This window comes from Zonotrichia leucophrys, chromosome 2, assembly GCF_028769735.1.
Source record: "Zonotrichia leucophrys gambelii isolate GWCS_2022_RI chromosome 2, RI_Zleu_2.0, whole genome shotgun sequence".
Lineage (NCBI taxonomy): Eukaryota > Metazoa > Chordata > Aves > Passeriformes > Passerellidae > Zonotrichia > Zonotrichia leucophrys.
Window position 1 is genome coordinate 876,357 of NC_088171.1, and position 17,694 is coordinate 894,050.

Sequence of the window (17,694 nt, forward strand, 5' to 3'; positions counted from 1 at the left end):
GTGATCCAGCCTGGCCTTGGGCACTGCCAGGGATCCAGGGCAGCCACAGCTGCTCTGAGAATCCATCAGCAGATCCCATCCCAATCCCACACCGCCTGGGAATCCCATCCCAGCCAGGAATCCCCAATTCCCAACCTCCCACCCACCCCTGCCCTGTGCCAGCTGCAGAATTCAGATTGTACAGCCCAGAACTGAAATCACAGCACTGGGACATTTATGAACAGCCAGGAATTAGGAGGACACAAACCAGAAGCCCTGAATGTTCAGGAATCAGAGAACCTCTGGTTATGTTCTGTGAAATGCCCTGAGATCTGCACTGAGGCACGGCTGCCTATTCCCCATTCACTCTGCAGAAGGAAGCTCAGATGCCTCAAAGAGTTTCACTCTGTGCTGGGTTTGTTTCTTCCTTCACCCCATCATGTGCAGCCTCAGCCAGACTCAATGAATGAGTCACTTAATTAACCCAGAATTTACACAAAGGACACGGCAGAGCAAAAGGCTGCCCTGAATCTGGTCAGCCCAGTGAGCATCTGAAAACACTCCATTTTCCTTTTTTTAAAAAATAAATCAGTAGAATAACAGAATTCAGTAACAACTTGCTGAGAGAGAACAATCCACATTAAAAACTTAAGATTTCAGTCAATTCCAAAAAACACAGCCTACATCTCTGTTTAGCAGCTGAAAATTCTCCTTCAGTATACAACCCCTTTTTTGGTATTATGCTTCTGAAAAGTACAATATAAAGTACAAAAGCACAATATTCCATCTGGAAACCCCAGCTCCTGTACTTTGAGAGATTACCAGAAAACTCCCACAGGAGATAAGCAGGGAGAGGAGGGTTCAGTGTGAGCTGCAGGTGTGAAACCCTGAGCTGAGAGGACAAAGGTGACAGTGGCAGCCACAGATAACTTTTTATTTGCCAGGATTGAGATTTAGAGCTGGGTTATTCCCTTGGCACCACCAGGGCCAACCTGTGCACTTGGCTTGGAGGAGGGAAAGGCATTTTCTGCTGCAGAGAAGATGGAGAGACCCTGAGAAAGGGGCACCCTGGGCACTGTGCTGGTGACACCGAGGGAGGGGATGGGGCACCCACAGGCACCTGCACAGGTGGGGCTGTGCCAACCTCAGGAGGCTCAGCGAGGCCAAGGGCACGGTCCTGCACCTGGGCTGGGACAATCCCAAGCACAAATCCACAAATCCGGGCTGGGAATGAACAGAGAGCAGGACTGAGGGATGGATGAGCAGCTGAGCATTGCCTGGCCAGGGATCCCTGTGCCTGGGCAGCAGGAAATGGGGATTGTGCCCCTCAGGTGAGACCCCAGCCCAGCACAGGGAGCTGGAGCCAGGCTGGAGAGCTGGGAATGCTCCCATGCAGAGGAGCAGCTCCAGCAGGGGCAGGGTGGACCTGGATGACCCTCAGGGTTTGGATTGTGTGACCTGAAGCCCACAGAGCCCCCAGGACCCTCAGGGGCTGCAGCACAAGCAAAGCCATGGGGACACAGCCCCCCGTCCCCAGCAGCCAGAGTGAAAGCCAAGGAATGAACAAAGGGAAAACAGACACCAAACCTGCTCTGCACACATACAGGAACCTTTTGCCTGATCTGCTGTCACAGTGTTTATATTCTGATTTAACATGCCATAAAGTGAGGAGTGCAATGCTGTCCTGCTGACTGACAAACACACAGCACAGTAACTGACTCACCTCCTCTCCTGCTCTGCTCTTCATGCTGAATTATTTGCATTTATTCCTCTGATCCAGCTTTTTTTTCTTCCTACCCTTAATCCCACAAAAAAAGTTTAGGCTTGAATTTAAAGCATTAACAGGATTGCTGAAAGAAAACTACTTTGAAAAGCCTGTTATCAGTCAGGGAGTGCAGCTGGTGGATACCCAGCCTCCCTTTGTAGCTGCAATTCTCTAATAAAGGAACATCTGAGCTTAATCCAAAGCCTCTGTTTGATAAATAATGAGATTCTGCAATCTATCATTTGAAAACTAAACTAATTTAAGGACAAAAAGCAGGTCCTCCCAAGGCAATTTGGAAACCTTGCTTTGAAGCAAGGGTTAAAAATTCAGTATGGAAAATTACAGTGCTCAAGGTGATCTGTGTTAAACAATATCTCCTTTACCAGAGCCCCCCTGCTTCACTGCTGCCTTTCAGAGGATCATTTCCCAATCTCTGTTTATGCTGCACACCTCAGTTTACAAGTTGGGAAGTTCCTTTTAAGTCAAACAACTATTTAGAATAAAGCAGGGTGTTACACTTGTACAACCAGGATGCTCTGATGCATTTCCATTTAGATTAACTATTTTCATTACTCCTTGTGCTCCCCCCACACATTTGCAAAATTACTGCAGCACAATGTTTAATTATTCAAATAGAGCTGAAAAAATAACTCCCACTGAAATTTTGATGAGGTGTTAAGGATCTGTAACCTGCTTCCCCCCCTCCTCAGGCATAAACTGTCATCTCTTAATTAAAAAATGAGCAAAGTTACTGAATAGCACAAACAGCTACACGAAAAAGACACAAAAATAACAATTCCACACGGGGTTTTAAGAGCAAACTTTGCACTACATAATTTCTGGTTGAGGTCAAATTCAAGGGTTTGATTACATCAGCACCTCCAAATGATCCTGGAAGAAGTGAAGCTTGCCAGGGAATTTCACTGGGGAAACCCAACAGGCACAGTCAGCATATCTGGCTGCTGAAAAATTATTCTACAGATAAATTACATACTAGAAAAAATAAATATACCCCAGACTAGCAAGAAAACCAGCTTAATTTTGATGAATGGTGGGCATTTTCCATGTTTCTGTGAGCATAGCCCAGGCAATGGGCATACACCAGGGAAACCAATATTCCATTTTAAATGCCCAGGGAGCTCAGAGCTGCAGGAGCAGTGTGGGCAGGGGGAGCCTGAACTGCTGGGGCAGGAGCAAGGAAAGCTCAGGGAGCTCAGGGGCTGCCTGCCAGAATCCAGAGTGTATCCCTGCCTCCCAAAAACCCTGCTGAAGGATGGTAAACTGCTCTGGGAATTGCCATCTTTACCCCAAAAACCCTGCTGAGGGACAGCAAACTGCTCTGGGAACTGCCATCTTTACCCCAAAAACCCTGCTGAGGGACAGCAACCTGCTCTGGGAACTGCCATCTTTACCCATCCCAAAAACCCTGCACAGGACAGCATCCTGCTCTGAGAGCTCCCATTTGTACCCCAAAAACCCTGCACAGGACAGCAAACTGCTCTGGAATTCCCATCTTTACCCCAAAAACCCTGCTGAGGGACAGCAAGCTGCTCTGAAAGCTCCCATCTTTACCCCATTCCAAAAACCCTGCTAAGGGACAGCATCCTGCTCTGGAACTCCCATTTTTACCCCAAAATCCCTGCTGAGGGATGGTAAACTGCTCTGGGAACTGCCATCTTTACCCATCCCAAAAACCCTGCTGAGGGACAGCAAACTGCTCTGGGAACTCCCATTTTTACCCCATTCCAAAAACCCTGCTGAGGGACTCCAAACTGCTCTGGAACTCCCATTTTTACCCCAAAAACCCTGCTGAGGGACAGCAAACTGCTCTGGAACTCACATCTTTACCCCAAAAACCCTGCTGAGGGACAGCAAACTGCTCTGGAACTCCCATCTTTACCCCAAAAACCCTGCTGAGGGACAGCAAACTGCCCTGGGAACTCCCATTTTTACCCCATCCCAAAAACTCTGCTGAGGGACAGCATCCTGCTCTGGAACTGCCATCGTACCCTATCCAAAAACTCTGCTAAGGGACAGCAAACCGCTCTGAGAACCCCCATCTTATCTTTATCCTATCCAAAAACCCTGCTGAGGGACAGCAACCTACTCTGAGAACTCCCATCTTATCTTTATCCCATCCAAAAACCCTGCTCAGGGACAGCAGCCTGCTCTGGGAACTCCTATTTTACCCCAAAAACCCTGCTGAGGGACAGCATCCTGCTCAGGGAACTCCCATTTTTACCATCCCAAAAATCCTGCACAGCACAGCAAACTGCTCTGGAACTCCCATTTTTACCCTGAAAACCCTGGTGAGAAACCCCAACCTGCTGTGGGAACTGTCATCTTCACCCCAAAAACCCTGCTGAGGGACAGCAAACTGCTCTGAGAACCCCCATCTTTACCCCAAAAACCCTGCTGAGGGACAGCAGCCTGCTCTGGGAACTGCCATCTTTACCCATCCCAAAAATCCTGCAACAGGACAGCAAAATGCTCCGAGAACTCCCATCTCATCTTTACCCCATCCCAAAAACCCTGCTGAGGGACAGCAAACTGCTCTGGGAACTCCCATTTTTACCCCAAAAACCCTGCTGAGGGACAGCAACCTGCTCTGGGAACTCCCATCTTATCTTTATCCCATCCCAAAAACCCTGCTGAGGGACAGCAAACTTCTCTGGAACTCCCATCTTTACCCCATTCCAAAAACCCTGCTGAGGGACAGCAACCTGCTCTGAGAGCTCCCATTTTTACCCCAAAAACCCTGCACAGCACAGCAAACTGCTCTGGAACTCCATCTTTACCCCAAAAACCCTGCTTAGGGACAGCATCCTGCTCTGGGAACTCCCATTTTTACCCATCCCAAAAATCCTGCACAGGACAGCAAACTGCTCCGAGAACTCCCATCTCATCTTTATCCCATCCCAAAAACCCTGCTGAGGGACAGCAGCCTGCTCTGGGAACTGCCATCTTTACCCATCCCAAAAATCCTGCACAGGACAGCAAACTGCTCTGGAACTCCCATCTTTACCCCAAAAACCCTGCTGAGGGACAGCAACCTGCTCTGGGAACTCCAATTTTCACCCTGGCTCCTGCAGGGCTTGGCACTCCTGGCAGGGAAGCAGAGGGGCAAGCAGAGGAATTAGTCAGTTCCCTGGAGACAAAGCCACATGCACAAATTCAAAATTAACTTCTACTCATGGCTTCAAATCCATCAGCCAAAGGCAGCACAGCTCTTGGAGGGTCAGACTTGGAGACTTCTGCTTGGGAGCAGCTTCTGGAGGAGAGGAAAAGCAGTTTGGAAGGGGTTAAATGCTCCAAAGGAACCCTAGATGAGCACTGAGCAGCTCTGTCCTCAGCACAACCTTCCTTGCACTGCTGTGCCCTGGTCACTCCCTCATCTCATTCCTTAAATGTGTTCCTCTCACTTTCCCAAGAGCACTCGAGTTACCCGTGCCCTCCTGAGCGAATTTCCTATTCCCCTGTCCAACAGTCAGCCACCAAAATAACTTTTCTATTCTCCCAGTGTCACTTTTGGAGTATTTCCTTCTCTCATTATATAACCACAGAGCTCTGCTTTAAAAGGGAATCTCCTTTTATCACAGGAAGTCAAACCCCAAGGGGAAAAAACATCCAGTCTGTGGTATGTTTAAACAAGACACCATCAGCTGATGCCAGGCAGAGTCAGGATCTCTGGGAGCACTTGCTAAACTCTGTGATCTAAATCACCTTTTCTTTTAAAAAGGTCCTTGTAGCAAAAAAAAAAAAGAAACCAACCCTACACTGAATACATTCAGATGGCCTAAAACAGGATCTGGGGAGAAAAGAGAAAGAGATGGGGGCAGGAAAAAAGATGGGGGGAGCAAGGAAAAAAGATGGGGGGAGCAAGGAAAAAAGATGGGGGGAGCAAGAAAAAAGATGGGGGGAGCAAGAAAAAAAGATGGGGAGCAAGAAAAAAGATGGGGGAGCAAGAAAAAAGATGCACACACAGGGATGTGCCCAGGGGCAGAGTCTGTCAGCAGGAACAGCAATTACTGCTCATTTCAACACCTTCGCTGCAGAAAACTCAGCTTGGAGGTGCAAGGAGCTTCCTTGATGTTCCCCAACGCCTTCAAATTCATGGGGATTCCTTCCAGGAGAGGGAAATCCCACTGAAGCTGCCAGCTGAGGGACACATACACCAAAGCCATGCAGAGTGAAAGAGTTGTTACAGCTGTAAGAACAACACAGTGGCTGGTGCAATGAAAGAATCTTGGGAAGCTGGTAATGATAAAGGGTTTTTCCACACCATTAACACCCAGAGGTCTCAAATGTGCAGCTTTTGGGATAAATGTAGGTTTTACCCACCAGACAATGCTGTGCAACACTGCTCTACATTCATATTTAGAGCTATTAAATCCTGGCAAAACCACCACTGCTTTTAAGGGAAAATACAGGCAAATTATAGCATCCCTCCTTAAAAGTGAATTCCCCAAGCTGAAAATAGTTTGGAGCAAAAGCAAATCAGCTCGAGTCCCATCAAACCAGGGCTAATGCAGATATACATCCCTATAAATCCAGTCATTCACCAATTACACCCATGCAAGCTCCTAAGAGGGTCACTCCAGGACAAATATGTAATCCCAATGTGACACTTGATCCTATTGCCCTACATGCTCTGTCCAAATCCCAATGCAAAAAAAAAAAGTACATTTTATCTAAAAAAAAACCCCAGTTAAAGAAAATCCAGCCCTCAGAACACGAGATGGAAATATCCTTTAATTCTCATGTCGTAAATGCTTAAATAGGTTAAAATACAGCCCAAGGAAAATTAATATGTGTGCTTTAAGCATGAAGATATCCTGGAAAAATTAACCCTGCAGATTACAGGCACTGTAGTTTCATGCATAAATGCAAATTTGTGATATCCAATCCAGCTCCAGCCACACAGAGCACCCTGCAGTCCCCACTGGGGTGGTGTCACAGGGGCACCTGCATGGATGGGCACTGTGTGCCAGCCCCACAGCATGGCATCCCACAGGGACCCCTGACATGGGCACTGTGTGCCAGCCCCACAGCATGGCATCCCACAGGGAGCCCTGACATGGACACTGTGTGCCAATGCCACAGCATGGCATCCCACAGGGACCCCCTGACATGGATGGGCACTGTGTGCCAGCCCCACAGCATGGCATCCCACAGGGAGCCCTGACATGGATGGGCACTGTGTGCCAGCCCCACAGCATGGCATCCCACAGGGACCCCTGACATGGATGGGCACTGTGTGCCAATGCCACAGCATGGCATCCCACAGGGACCCCTGACATGGGCACTGTACCAGCCCCACAGCATGGCATCCCACAGGGACCCCTGACATGGATGGGCACTGTGTGCCAGCCCCACAGCATGGCATCCCACAGGGACTGAATGCAAGACACACCCCCTGAGGGTGTGCCCATCATCCTGGAACCCACCTCCACTCTGGGGGCACATCCTGCAGACACAGCACCCAGAGCAAACACTCCCAGAATCAGAGCCCTGGGATGGATTGGGCTGGAAGGGACCTCAGAGCCCACCCAGTGCCAGCCCTGCCGTGGCAGGGACACCTCAGAGCCCACCCAGTGCCACCCCTGCCATGGCAGGGACACCTCAGAGCCCACCCAGTGCCACCCCTGCCATGGCAGGGACACCTCCCACTGTCCCAGGTGATCCAAGCCCCAGTGTCCAACCTGGCCTGGGGCACTGCCAGGGATCCAGGGGCAGCCACAGCTGCTCTGGGAATTCCATCCCAGCCAGGAATTCCCAATTCCCAATCTCCCATCCATCCCTGCCCTCTGGCACTGGGAGCCATTCCCTGTGTCCTGTCCCTCCATCCTTGTCCCCAGTCCCTCTCCAGCTCTCCTGGAGCCCCTCCAGGCCCTGCAAGGTCACACTGAGCTCTCCCTGGAGCTTCTCCTCTCCAGGGGAACATTCCCAGCTCTCCCAGCAGAGCTGCTCCATCCCTGGGGTCCCCCTGGTGCCTCCTCCTCAGCTCCTGCCTGAAATCCACACAGCTGAGGCTGTGCAGCCACAACATCCCAGTGGGAACCCAGCACCAGCCCGTCACACACTCTATTCCATTTCCTGCTGCTTATTTATCCCACTTAAACCCACAGCTCCTGCTAAGTAAGGAGTTTGAATGATGCACCCATTAACATCCAGAAGCCTGCTGCTAATTGCTCAGATTTATGACTTAAAACAGAAACGATTCCCTCCCACCACAAGAGTGCAAAGGAAGGAAGAGAGGGTGACTCAGTTCTTTGTCTCATTCAGAGCCTCTGCTGGAGCTGCTTGGGGAGTTTTGTCTTTGCTCTCCCACTTTGGAAGTTTCCCCTAATTAACAGCAGTGGAAGTATCCATGGACAGCAGAAAAACTTCTGAGATTCCATAAAACCAGAGCTGATAAGCAAAGGAGCATTTTGAACAGGGCACTGCACTTAATAAAGCTGCAGCAGAGAAATGGCTGAAACTGAGAGGTTAAACAGAAAAAAGCCCACAAAGAGGAACACACCTCATCAACACCACCAAAATCCCCAGCCCTGGAAGTGTCCAAGGCCAGGCTGGACAGGGCTTGGAGCAGCCTGGGATAGTGAAGGTGCCCTGACCATGGCAGGGGTACAATGAGATCATCTTCCAACCCACACCATTCTGGGATAATAGGGAAAATTAACATCCCAAATTCAGGGCTGTGCTTGGTGTTAACAGCATTTCAGTGCACCACAAAGGGAACCTGGAGCAGAGAGCACTGAGGGTACAGGCAGGAATTAAACACTTGGAACTGCTATAAACAGCCCCAACAATGACATTTAAAAGCACTTTCTTTAAGCTGCTGTTTACAATTGGGGTTTCCTCAGTATTTCCAACAGCATTTCACACCAACATCATTGCTGCCTTCACATCACTGCTGATGTTCCCCTCAGTGTGCACCAAGCTGTCCTTGCCCACAGGGAGGGGAGCAGGTGAACTCCCGAGCAGATGTCACTCCATCAGCAGATGGCACTGCCAGGGGCACCTCCCAGGGACCCCCTCTCACCACAGCCCACCTCCTCCTGTGAGTGAGCCTGGAACCCAGGCAGATCTGAACTCCTGAGAGCCAGCTGCTCAAAAACACCCAGTGCTTTCCAGAGGGGATTGCAGAAAGTGTCAGTGAAGCACAACTTTCAGATCTGCGTTTGCATCCTGCTCAGAGCAGTCCCAAGTGCTCCATCCCTGCCTGGCCTCACCGAGGTCTGCACTCAGGTCCCTTTCTGATGAGCTGCAATGGAGTTAACAGCAAACACAGCAATGCTCAATTTGGATGTGGGGTCTGGATCCTTTCCCAGATGAGGAGAAGCTGCAGGAGAAGTTCTCCCTGGGCTGCAGGGGTCCTGCCTGCCCTGCTCAGCCCAGCTTTCCCACAAAGGACACCCACCTTTCCCTGGAGGTGAGGATGGTGCCAGGCTCTGCTCAGTGACAGCACCAGGAGCAGCGGCACAAACCAAACCCCAGCAGCAGGAACAGCCTCTGTCCATGGAGGGGCAGAGCCTGGCACAGCTGCCCAGGGGGGCTGGGGTCTCCTCTCTGGAGCATCCCAAACCCAGCTGGGCACAGCCCAGGGACCCTGCCCTGCCAGGGGCTGCCCTGGGTCATCCCATCCAGCTCCAACCATCCTGGGATCCAGGTGTGCCTGGCAGCCTCAGCCTTTCCAGTGAAACCTGGCCAAGGATTTTGCACCCCGAGCTCTCACTCGTCCCACTGACAGCATCTCCCCACCACAGCCAGAGTGCTGAGTGCGTGGCATCCCCTCCTCCAAGCAGCTGCTTCTGCTTCCCCTTGAACAGAATTGATGCAGCTTCTAAAATCAGCTGCAGAAATCCCACCTGAGCACCGACCCATTTCTCACTGCCCCATTTCACTGCACTGAACTTCTGCCACAACAACCTGACAGAAAGCACGAAGTGGAGGAGGGCTGGAACCTCAAACGAGCTCTGTTAGAGAAAATCAAGTCATAATATGGAAACAAACCCTCAGTATCAACTCCTGGAAGGACAAACTGCCAGGGTGTCTCCAGCCAAGAGCCAACACACCACAGCCCCTGCAAGAAACTCGTGGGAGGAGGGAGAAGTAAGAGCAGGTAAAAGCACCTGGAAGTTTCCCTGCCCCTTCCAGAGGATTTTAAGCACTTCACAAACATCATTCAAGCTCCATGGAGATATTTGCCCCAGCCCTCAGAGTGAGAGCTGAGGGTTTCCACTCCCAAGGATGAACTGAGCCCCGGCACTTGGGGAGTCACAACTGCAGAGGATGTAAACACACTTGGAAATTGCTCTGATAAATGCTCCCATAGCTTTACTTTGTTTAGAGCGAGTGTCAACACCCTAAATTCAGCTGAAAAACAGCTTTTGGGGATGATGTAGCTCTAATACAATTTTACAAAAGACAATGAGTCACTCCCAGGCGGGAATGTGGTGGAAGTGTATGACCTAATGCTCAGAGACGTTGGCTTTTCCAAAAAGGTCCAGTTTGAGAATGTACAGTATCTCCCCAACCAGTGAAGTATTTTAAAAAGAGAGATTTTGCACACAGGAATTCACACAATTACCTCATTTTTTGTCTTTTTTTCCACTTCTAGTCAAAATCCAACCAGCTGATGAGCAGTTTCCCTACCCTCAATTCCAGCCTTGTTTTTCCCTATCATCCCATCCCTGGACTTGCTCTGCAGCCCATTCAGGCCTGGCTGCTGGAGGCCAGAGGAGCCCTGCCCCAGAGTGCCAGCCAGCACCAGCAGCTCCTCACACACGGGGATGGAGATGCCAAAATCCAAGTGGCAGGACACACCAGACATGGAATGTGAGCACAGCGAGCCCACTCCATGCTCAGCTGCATCCCCACAGCCCTGCTGGGGCTCCTCCAGCTGGGAAGGGCTGATTTTCATGAGTTCTCTTCAGCCAGCAGCTGGGCAGCTTCCTGAGGAACACAAAGCCCAGAGCCCTGGGATCCATTCCCAGCTCCCACAGCCCCGGGATCCATTCCCAGCTCCCACAGCCCCGGGATCCATTCCCAGCTCCCACAACCCCGGGATCCATTCACAGCTCCCACAGCCCCGGGATCCATTCACAGCTCCCACAATCCCGGGATCCATTCACAGCTCCCACAATCCCGGGATCCATTCCCAGCCCCCAGAACCCCAGAATCCATTCACAGCTCCCACAGCCCCGGGATCCACTCCCAGCCCCCAGAACCCTGGGATCCATTCCCAGCTCCCACAATCCCGGGATCCATTCACAGCTCCGGGACCCATTCCCAGCTCCCACAACCCCGGGATCCATTCCCAGCCCCAACAACCCTGGGATCCATTCCCAGCTCCCACAGCCCCGGGATCCATTCACAGCTCCCCCAGAACCCTGGGATCCATTCACAGCTCCCACAACCCCGGGATCCATTCCCAGCTCCCACAACCCCGGGATCCACTCCCAGCTCCCACAATCCAGGATCCATTCCCAGCTCCCACAGCCCCAGGATCCATTCCCAGCTCTCAGAACCCTGGGATCCATTCCCACCCCCACAGCCCTGGCATCCATTCACAGCCCCCAGAACCATGGAATCCATTCACAGCCCCCACAGCCCCGGGATCCATTCACAGCCCCCACAGCCCCGGGATCCATTCCCAGCCCCCAGAACCCCGGGATCCATTCCCAGCCCCCACAGCCCCGGGATCCATTCACAGCCCCCAGAACCCCGGGATCCATTCCCAGCTCCCAGAACCCTGGGATCCATTCCCAGCCCCCAGAACCCCGGGATCCATTCCCAGCCCCCACAGCCCCGGGATCCATTCCCAGCTCCCAGAACCCTGGGATCCATTCCCAGCCCCCACAGCCCCGGGATCCATTCCCAGCCCCCAGAACCCTGGGATCCATTCCCAGCTCCCAGCCTGCTGCTGCTCACAGCTGCAAACACCCCGGATAAAAAGGGGCGAAGTGTAGGAGGAAAATGGGAGTGAGTGACACAGGCTAATCAGGATTTCAATCATGCTAATGGATGTGATTAACTGCATACTTGTCCCAGAAGCTCCTCGGAGTGGCCTGATAGCCAGCACGCAGCCAGGGCTGCTCATCCCACCTTAATCCACAGCTACACCTGGGCTGGCACGTCACCTGTCACCTGCTCAGGTACACCTGGGGCTGAACCCTCCTCCCACCCACACAGCCACCATTCCAGCCTGCCAACGTGCTCCTCTTGGGCAGGGGACAGACTCCAGCACGGTGCTTGTCTCTGTTAAACTCCCTTTACCAGGGCAGCTCCAGCTCCAGGAGGCTGGAAATCCAACCTTGGCAGAGGAAAGCTAATCCAGGGCCTGTTGTGTTACACAAACCTCCCTCGATAACGCAACTACAACTCTTGTTTTTGTCTGCCAGTTTTGTTCAAATCACAGGGACACTGTGAGCTTTATCTCAGCGCTGCTATCTCGCTACTCCCCGGAGGAACCACCCATTCAGCAGTTGCCACTCGACCCGAGGAAAGTTCTAAGAGGCAGGGAGTAAAATAAAACAAGGCAGCAAGGAGCAGCCTTTTCTGAGAGAGAGGGAAGAAATCAGCCCCTTCCCTCCCTGTCTCCAGGGGAGCACAGAATAAATAACCCAGCAGACAGTTCCAGGGAACAATGTGCATTCTGGAGGTGGAATACACCATCATTTACATGCACAGCCATTTTTATCCTGGGAGTAACCTACACTTCCCATTAACTCAGCGTCTCACAGGTTTTCTACAGCAACAACTACACAAAGTTTTGCTCTCCAGCATTCCAAAATATGGGCTTTTATGGCAACATACAAAAATGAGTAATTTACTCAGAGAAGTTCAAGGCTGATCTTGTCTGGGGCAAATCCTCAGCACTATCCTGATGTAATTTTTAAGAGTGCTAGAGCATCACACCAATGTCTGCTAATAATCCTTCAGGGTCAGATTTCCCAATAATTTTAAATAAATTTCATATTTAATAATTTCTAACGTAATATTAAGAACCCAGAGCAACACAGGGCACCAGTGTGAGCCACAAGTATTTCATTCTTCTCACTACCAAGTTAAAATCTGCATAACATCTACAGCAACTGATTTCACTGACCTTTTCTTCCCACGAGAAATTCCTTCCCCTGTGCGCAACACTGAGCCATGGAATTGCTTTCTGAGCTGTAGGAGGAGAAATCCCCATGGGGTGCAGGGGTCCTACCTGCTCTGCTAGCCCAGCATCTCCCAGGAACCTGCACCCTTCTCCTGGAGATGAACCCTGTGGAGATGATGCTGCTCTGGTGGCTCCGGCTCAAGGCTGGAGCTCTCTGCCCCCTCCCACGGGCAGTAATCACAGACCCCTGGCTGCTCTCACCTACAGCTGGCTATAATTCCATTTGCCTTCAAGGAGGAAAGAAAGAAAGCACAGAAATAATCAGTTCACTCGCTGTTAAAGCACGAGGAAGCTGTGGACACAGACATTTGACTAAGCAAGAGTTTCATCTGTTTCATTTGAGACAGGAAGCACAAACTCAAGAGTTCCAGGAAATAACTCTGCCTTTCAGAGCACTATCAGCTTCTTCAATTTGCCTTTGAAACTCCACAGGTACCTACACAAATTATAATTTTGTTGTCTGCAATCTGACTCGCAACAACACGATGAGTAACACGCCTTGAACTCTTCATTCTCAGCGGAGGAGGCTGGAATTTTATCTTCCAATCTATGTCTGGCCTAGCAAAATAAATTATTTGGGTTTTTTCTGGACCAAACCGAGGTATAGTCACACATTATTTCGCTTTCAAGTAACCATCACTTTCATTTGAATTGCAAGCAGCTTGAATTCACCCTGACAGACCTGAACCCTGTCTGACCAGTGGTTTCCCTGAGTCATAACTTTGGTGTAGGCCAGAATTTGGAAGCTTGCACATCAAGACAGTGCAGAGAGACAAATGCAGCCCAAGAACTGAGTGGTGGAGACATCACTGGCTCAGCAAACAGCAGGAGAGTTTAAGCCTGAGGTACACAAGGGCAAGAACCTGCAATGGGTGTGAACCAGACCTGAACTCTGCCACAACTCAGAGCTGAGTGGCTCAGATTCATTTATTTCTAGGGAAAACAGACAACCACTGAAATACTACGAGGGTTGGGACCTCAAATATAATTACAGCTCCATTGGCTGAAATTACAGCTGTGTCAGCCCTTTTACCAGCAGGAATACGTAATTCATCTGGTCCAAGTGAGCTCTCCTCAGACTGCACATAACGAGCTTAAGGCTGGAAATCCAGCCCTGCCCCAGCCTCACCTTCTGCCCCTCCAAAACCCAATTTGCTTCTGTTCTCAGGCTGCTGGGGGCGTGGGGGTGTCTGATACCATCACAGAGCAGTCTGGGCAATGCTCTGCTGCTTCAAACCTTGCCTTAAACTGCCTGGTGTCCCTGGGAGGGAACAGAGGAGTGCACTGAACCCAAGGAGCTCACAATCAGTACTGCCCCCCGTAAGTGACACTCACCAGAGTAACCCCAGGGTGGTTCAGCAGTGGCTGGGAGCCTCTGGTGGGATTGCTCACCCCCACACAGGGCTGCTCTCATCACTTCCCACAGCACCCACAGCCAAATCAGGCAGCTCGTTGGAGCACACTCCAGATGTGCTGCAGCTGGCAGAGAGGAGCCCTGGTGTGCCACGGTGTCCCCACTCCTGGGAGCCTGCCTGGCATCCCTGGCCAGCACAGGACAGCGCCTGGCACGGCCCTGCCTTGGAGGAACAGGCTGATAAAGCCAGGGTCTGCTGCCATAAGTGTCCTCCAGCAGCCTCCCCGCTTGTTCTTTAAGGGCAGGAGTGACATAATCCTCTCCTAATATCAGCTGGGGAACCGGGGTGACCCACAAACTGTACCCATGGCAACACTGGGCTCTAGCTGAACTCCCCAGGCTGGCATCTTCAAACCACTGACACTTCTTTGTATTAGCTGATCTTTCCCTGATGTCATTTCTGCAGAGACACATAAAAACAGATTTAATAATATCCACGGCCTTCAGCTTCAGAGTCAACAATCACAGTCACAAACAGATCAGCTATTCTGCTTCAAGCTTATTATTTGTCACTAACATGTAATTATTACCAAACAAAACAAAAGACACAGGATATTGCTGCTGTTGCAACAGCAAGTAAGTTAAGCTCTTTTTCAAACTGAAAAAGCCCATCTCTTCTGATGCAAGAAGGCACAAAAGAATAAAAAAATTTAAAACTTCAAAAGAGCCTGTGAATCCTGCAAAATGCATCTGGAAGGATAATCAGAAATGTCATTGCTTCTTGCAAAGAAAAACAAACAAAAGCCCCTAAAGTGAATTTGACAGACAGGTCTGTCCAGCCAATGTCACCTTTATCACAACTGTATTGTCAACCTGAATAATTTTGAGCTACAATCTCTCTTTCTCAAATAAAGCAGGAGTTCATCAAGCTGAGACAGCACCTTATAGATACAATACCAGCAAAACACACCAGATGGGACATCAGGCCCGGGCAAGGAGAAGCCTTAGAGCTGTAAAACTCCAGAGCAGTCCTGTTCCTGCAGTTTACAAAATGAAGCCACAGCAGCATCACACAGAGCAGGAGGAGGCCCCAGCAAGGCTTGTTACTCCACACTGAAACTCTGAGCAGGACTTGGGTGCCTATTGTATTATTCAAGAAGCCTTCCAGCTGGAATTGTAAACTGGGAAGAACATGGTTCACTCAATAGATGATTCCAGCTCGAAAAATAAATAAAAACTTCTTTAAAAGCTCTAAAATTAATGGGTTAATCTGCTAAATCCATACAGGAATCAGGGGAAGGAAATAAGCGAGGGAACCACAGAGACGGAGAGATCAAGAACCACCTAAAGAAAAGAGAACTAAACCTCTAAATTCAGGTTCGGTATGTTCACAGAGCAGGCTTTCAACACACCCCTCGAAGAGAGGCAGAGCCTACAACACTCATACTACCAGGATCCACTTAGAAGCAGCTTTTGGCAGCAGAACAGCATCTGCAGAACCCAAAACTTCACCGCCGTGAGCTCAAACTTATTAACCGCAGCCCCGCATGGCGCCGTGGCGAGCATTTCTTTAATTCCCGTACGCCGAGCCCGGCCGAGCTCTGCAGGAGAAGTTTGCTCATCCCGAAAGCGGCCCCGCTCGCTCTGCGCCCGGGCTGCGGGGCGATGACTGAGCAGAGGCCTGGCTGGAGCCTGGCGCATCCCGGCCGCCACACCCAGCGCTCCGAGCCGCGCTCTGCCCATGCTCATCACCGTCCCCAGCCCGCGGCCGCTGCGAGCCCGCCGCCCTCCTTATAAAGCCGGCACCGAGGGACCCGCGGCGGCCGGCACGGGGCGCGAAGGCGGCACGGAAACTTTCCAGCCGTCCCGAGGAGAAGTGCGGAACCGCTGCGCCGCCCTTGAGCGAAACGCGCGACTCCGTGCGCCCGGGGCAGCCGGGCCCGAAGGGACCCTGCGGGAGCAAGGCCGGGCAACGCCCGGGGCCCCCCCGACCCCCGCAGCCAGCCCCGCCGCTGCCCCCGAGCAACAAAGCCGCGCCCCGGCAGCGCCCGCTCCCTCCGCCGGCTCCCCGGGGAGATGCTCGGGGATGCTGCGGGCACTCCCCGCGCGGCTCCCAAGCCCCGCAGCCCCGGCCGCCTCCCAGCCCGGCCCGGCCCGCCCGGCCCAGGCCCCCCGGACAGCGGCGAGGCCGGAGCCCCCGCTCGGCCCGGGCCGCCCCTCCGCCGCATCGGAGGGCGCCGCGCCCGCAGCATGGTGTCCCCGCGCCCCGTCCCCGGCCGCAGCCCCCTCCCCGCGGCCTTACCGAGCGGCGGGGGCGCGGGGCAGCGCCGGGACGGAGGCGCCTGGCGAGTGTCGCTGTCCCCTGCGGGCCCGGCGGGAGGAGGAGCGGGGAGCGGAGCCGCGCTGGCCGCGCGCCGAGCGCACTACCCTGCTGGCTGGGGGGCGGGGCTCGCGCCGCCCGGCCAATCAGCGCCGCGCCGCGCCCGGCACCGACCAATCAGCGCCAGCGCGGGCGGCGCGCGGCCGCGCGGGGTGGAGGCGGCGTTGCGGTGAACGGGCAGAGCGGTTGGGTGCGGCGCGGGGCGGGGATAGGGGCGGGGCCAGTGGTGGGAGGCGGGGCGGGGGTGGGGCCAAAGGCGGCGAGGGAGGACGGGGATGGGGAGACGGGGACAGAGGAGCTGAGGGGAGAAGGGAGCTGAGGGGCTGGGGCTGAGGGAAGAGAGGAACTGAGGGGACGGAGGAGCTGAGGGAATGGGGCTGAGGGGAGACAGGAGCTGAGGGAACACGGCTGAGCGGGACTGAGGAGAGACAGGAGCTAAGGGGACATGGCTGAGGGTTCACAGCTGAGTGGGGCTGAGGGGTCGTGGGTGAAGGGACAAGGCTGAGGGCAGGAAAGAGATCCCAGCTTTGGGAAGGGTGATGTGGGCAGGAAAGGGCGATATTTAAAGCGGGAGAGGAAGCCCTGGGAGCGTGTGCACGCCTGTGCGGCACAGCACGCGTGGCTCTGAGGGAGCTGAAGGAGGCTGCTGACAGAGCCGGGCCCAGGGACAGATGGAGCACCCAGCCGCCCCTCCAGGTGGCCGAACAGCAGGGACCACTCGTGCTGCTGCTCCTAATCCTCCGTGGCCCTTCTGGCCCACAAAGGCAGCCCTCTGCACATGCAGGAGGGCAGGAAAACAGGATAAAGGGATGAAGTGCAGATAGCAGGATGGTGAGGGATGAAGGGATGTGTTTTTACAGCAGGCACAGCTGCAGAGTCACAGAATCACAGACTGGCTTGGGTTGGAACCGACCTTAAGGATCATCCAGTACCACCCCTGCCATGGCAGGGACACCTCCCATTGTCCCAGGCTGCTCCAAGCCCTGTCCAGCCTGGCCTTGGGCACTGCCAGGGATCCAGGGGCACCCACAGCTGCTCTGGGCACC

The 17,694-nt window shown here is 52.8% G+C and overlaps 1 protein-coding gene across 8 annotated transcripts in view; it reads right to left on the bottom strand.

Moving 5' to 3' along the window:
• The window catches only part of MAP4 (microtubule associated protein 4), a 155,690-nt gene extending 138,974 nt beyond the window's left edge, over window positions 1-16,716 (bottom strand). For all 8 annotated transcript variants that reach the window (XR_010439036.1, XR_010439035.1, XM_064703711.1 and 5 more), the window contains exon 1: window positions 16,571-16,716. The gene's annotated coding sequence lies outside the window, so the exon portion shown is untranslated. The remainder of the gene's footprint in view (window positions 1-16,570) is intronic.
• Between the last annotated feature and the right edge of the window lie 978 nt (window positions 16,717-17,694).